Genomic DNA, 5267 nt, shown 5'->3' on the forward strand with positions numbered 1-5267 from the left:
ATTTTTCCTTAGTTGTTTGTGGAATCTGCATTCCATTATTTGCAAATTACACCAGATTAATTGAACAAATGCTTTCAGAATGAACCGTGAGTGTTGGTTTAAAAGCATGGAGGAAGTGGTTTCTTAGACAACGGTTTCCCACAAAGAGGGTTGATAGCAGATACCTGGAAGGGATAAGGTGGTTACATTAATTACAGAACTGTTGATTGTTAAACTGAAGCCTGAGGTTTTATTTAAAGCTTTGCTACTCAATTATCTGTTCTCATTAAGTCTTTAACATTAGCTAAAACACTGTTCTACCTGAAACAGCTGTGCTTTGTTATATCTTTTAGCACATTAGAAAAATTATTCGATTAATGGTGAATTGCAAGTATAACAGCTTTGCTCATTAAGCATGGGGGATATTCCTAATGATCACAGTTTGCCAGCCAGAAAGGAGGCAAATCCAACTGTTATATTCCCCTTTAATCTATGGTAGTAGGCCATGATTGTAAAAAAGGTAGTCCTTGACTTACAACCATTTGTTTAGTAACCATGTGAAATTACAATGGCACTGGGAAAAAGTGACTTAAGACAGTTTTTCACACTTATGACCATTTTACCATCCCCACACTCACATGATCAAAATCTGGATACTTGGCAATTGGCAGGTATTTATGGCAGTTGTGCTGTCCTTCGGGTCTTGTGATCACCATCTGTAGCCTTCCCAGCCAGGTTCTGACGAGCAAAGTCAATGGGGGAAGCCAGATTTGCTTAATGATCACGTGATTCACTCAACAACTGCAGGGATTTGCTTAACAATAGTGGCAAAAATAGTTCTAAAATAGAACAAAATTCACTTAACAGCTTTAACAACAGAAATGTTGGACTCAATTAGGGCTGTAAATTGAGGACTTACCTGTATGCTTCAGTCTAACTTGACAGCTTGGGACAATATTGATACATCCATGTAGTTTTCTTGCTAATAATATGACAGAGGTTTATCACTGCATATCACTCTGTGGGGCCTTTTTCTTTCTGTCTTCAGCCTAGTCTGTTATCCTATGATGTCCTGATGGTCTTCCATTTAAGCTTATGAGGCCAGATTCTGTGAAGTTCTCAGTCAAGATTGGCTATGTTTCTTTCACTTGTTCTGGCAATCTTCATAACAGCATTACTGTATGCTGTTCTTTACTTGATATGTCAGCATTGGTGCAGGGAGTGAAAACTAAATATGGTAGGGATCCTACCAACAGGTCAAGTGAACACAATAGGGCCACAGCAGCTGGAATAGATAACCTTTCATTAATAAAGACATTTCATTGTACAGTCCCACTGACACAAACAGGAGCTGAGTAAGAATATTTTTTGTGGTTTCTATTTCCATGAAATCCCTCTGGAAAAAGTTCCAGGACATTAGAAAGAGAGCAAGGAAGGTCATTTTATTTCTTTTGGAGTGCTTAGGTAACTTAGATAGACTTTCTATTCTCCTCCTCCCTCCCTCCCTCCCCACACACAGACACACACAGACAAGTATATCTCCAGATGTATCAGATTACCTATTAATTTATTATTCTAAGCCAGGGGGGTCAAACTGCTGGCCCGTGGGCCGTATGCATCATGGTGAAACCGCGCCCACTCCATTGCTGGCAATGGAAAAGATGCAATATGTTGCGACATGTCACGTGACGTTGCAAGTTTGATACTCCTGTTCTAAGCCATAAGGTGATTGATTTGGTTTTGGTTTAGTTCAGCAGCTCCCAACCTTTTCTATACCCTGTACCCCTAAAAGGCTTCTGATATATTCTCACACCCCTTACAAAAGTTCGAAATAACGGCAATGAATTATGCATATACACTATAATTTTGAAAACCCACGTTTTCACACCTCCTGGGATATCGTCTTGCACCCCCAGGGGGTATGATCACCCCTGGTTGGGAACCCCTGGTTTAGCTTATTGTATAATCATTGTATTCATAAACCATGATTTAGTTTGTTGTACAAAGGTGAGCTTAGTATGATGTATGAATTCAGCCTATCTGGATTCAATTAACATTTGAGATCAAAATCAAACAGATATATTATAGCTTAAGTTAACGTGTGGATCACATTATTCTCAATACAGTCAACACACAGTGAAGGGGTATCTACAATCTCTCTAGATGAATAGTTTGCTATTTTGTTGCTAAGTGATGTGGTTGCAAAGCACAATCTCTTTGATTGCATGCTTTAGCCATTGCAATCCCAGCAGTCCTGATAACCATCATTAAGCAAAGTTTGTAGGATGTTATTGAGGGCTTCCTTGTAATTTCCAGCCAGCTTCCAACAATCAAAGTCAGGGGGGAAGCCAACAGAAAGGAGCAAATCCCATATGGCTTGCAATCAGTCTGGCAGGCAGGCAAGCAAATGCTGCTGGGTGTGCATGGCTGGCTGGAACAGCATGGGCATGGCAGGGCTTGGGATGGTGGCTGCAGGGTGTGGGATCGCATAGTGCAATGCAGGAGGGCTTAGGGTAGCTGCTATTGGATGTGGGAGACTTACAAAACTGACTTGCAGCCTTCCTTGCTGGCTTCCCCATTGACTTTGCTCATAGGAAGCAATCATGGGGGCTCTGCAACCATCATATGAGTGAACTGGGTGCCAAGTCCCCAAGTTGTGATCACTTGACCATGGAGGTGCTGGGACAATTGGAAGTCCAAGGACTGGTTGTAAGTACCACTTGTTCAGTATCTTCATGACTCTGAATGGTTGCTGAACAAGTGGTTATTAACCAAAGACTACTTGAAGTTCTTTTTTACCATAATTGGGATGTTTTACGGTATATAGTTTGTAGCATAGAGTAAATACAGTTGTTTTGTACTTGTAAACATATTTGGCCAAGTATTATGACATCCCATTTCCTTTTTTAATACATACTGCATATCTATCTAATGTCTTTCATCTTTAACAAACTTTATGTACTAGTAAAGATTATTCGGAACCATATTGGATATAATTGTTTTGCCAATATTGCCTTTAAATGAAGCAGCAGATCGCCTTTTAACTCCTAATGAGCTTGAAATTAAATTACCTACAGTGTGTTCTTTGGTAGTACTTATCTCCCAACCTAGATGTCTGTTTATTTAAGCAATCAGAGGACTTAATTGTTTACAGCTCAGGCAAGTGTCTGCAAATAGCCTCACTTATACCATATTAGCACTCTCTTTGCAAATGGAGAAATATGAATTAATCATGCGGGTCTTGGTTAGTTCCTCTTTATGCCTGTTTGCTGATACATTTGTAATGCTGTTAGAAAATGAGTCGATGGTGAGCATTAATGAGATGTGAGAAATGGAGCAGAAAAGCCACATTTTAGCTGTTTTAATCAAGAGGAAGCGTCCTAATGTTGGAAACACATTTAATGCAAAACTAAATATTTGACTCAACACAGCTTCTGCTAGTCAATTAGCCAATGTTTGTCAGAGTGTAGAAGATGTGAAGCTTAATGCTTCACTGAATATGTCTCTCAGACACAGAGGTGAGTAATGGCCTGCATTTGCGATTTAGGTAACTTTGGTCTTTCTGCATTAGTGGAGGGAAGGATAACCCATCGTTTTATCACCCACCTTATATGTTTGTCCTTTTGATATATCCCATGTCTATTTTACAAAGCCCATAGTTATATCCATTTATTTATTTGTATCCCACCTCTATTATTTTTACAAATAATTCAAGGCTGCAAATATATCCAACATACCATTGTCCTCCTATTTTCTCAACAACCACAACCCTGTGAAGCGAGTTGGGCTGAGAGAGTGACTGGCCCAAGGTCACCCATCTGGCCTTCATGGCTAAGGTGGGACTAGAAGTCATGGTCTCTCACTTTTTAGCCTGGTGCCTTAACCATTAGACCAGAGATGTCCAACCTTGGCAACTTTAAGACCTGTGGACTTCAACTCCCAGAATTCCTCAGTTGACTGGGGAATTCTGGAAGTTGAAGTCCACAGGTCTTAAAATTGCGAAGGTTGGACACCCCTGTACTAAACCAAACTTGCTCTCTACATGGAAAATTTACACAAGAAGGTCTTTACCTCAGAGAGGCATAACTCTTTTTGGAGTCCTTGGAGCGTTTTGGTACACATCGTTTTTTGTAGTCATCATGCCTCCTGAAACCAATTAACAATGAGTACCAGTGTATCAACACTTTAGTCAATACACTTAACAACAGGAAAATATTAAATATACGAACACCTTTATGCCGTCCCCATTGAAAAACAATCTTCCAATTAAACGCTCCACTAAGAAAAATGTTTGTCAAAATTTATTAAAAGAGGCACATTCTTCAAACCATTGCATAAGCGAAGTAGAATGTATGTTCTTTCAATCCATTTGGATCATTTTTATGTATAAACTTTTTACAAGTTAATGTTTCTTTTGTCTATCCTGTTAACTTCCAAGCCATTCCTACAGTATGTGATTAAAAACAATATGAGCATCTAGAAAAAGCATTAATTTTCTGGAACAAAATCAATAGTATATTTAAGCGAAATAACTACTTTCTAAGGACCCACCATAACACACAGCTATATGTGTTAATGTTTTAAAAAAACACATCTCCAAGTCTTAGTTGAAATTCTTGGTTTTAATAAAGGCTAGTTTCTACTTTAGACAGCCAGTTTGGTGTAGTGGCTAAGACACTGGGCTAGAAACTGGAAGACTGTGAGTTCTAGTTCTGCGTTAGGCACCAAGCCAGTTGGGTGATCTTATGCCAGTCATTTTCTCTCTCAGCCCCAGGAAACAGGCAAAGGCAAACCACCTCTGAAATCTTGCCAAGAAAACTGCAGGGACTAATCCACAAAATTGCCAAAAGTCAAAACATCAAAACTACTGACTCAAAAGCACCAAAACAACAACTATTTTACCTACTTAACCAGGATCCCCTCTAATACAGAACTATCCACTTTAAGCTTCAAATGTCAATTTAAAAATCCAGCTCATAATAATGTACATTATGTCCCTTATCTTAAATTGAGGGCACTCTTTTAAACTCAGTTGCAAAAGATTAAATCAACCAGATGTAGGCTGCAAAAATATGGACTACCGCTAAGTGGAAGCAATTATTAGTAGAATTTTCTGCCCTTAGTAGTCATCTGTATGATGAATTTTACACAATATAACACTCCTATTTCCTTTTTATAGAATAAGTGACTAGCCCTCAAAGTCCTTTCTTCAAATTGGAACAATAAAACATAATCTTTGGTTGTCAGGGGGTCCTTTCTGTTTAAAGCAAAGAAAGGATCCCATATAT

Source organism: Protobothrops mucrosquamatus, unplaced genomic scaffold, assembly GCF_001527695.2.
Source record: "Protobothrops mucrosquamatus isolate PMUCROS unplaced genomic scaffold, P.Mucros_1.0 scaffold36, whole genome shotgun sequence".
In the NCBI taxonomy this organism is placed as follows: Eukaryota; Metazoa; Chordata; class Lepidosauria; order Squamata; family Viperidae; genus Protobothrops; species Protobothrops mucrosquamatus.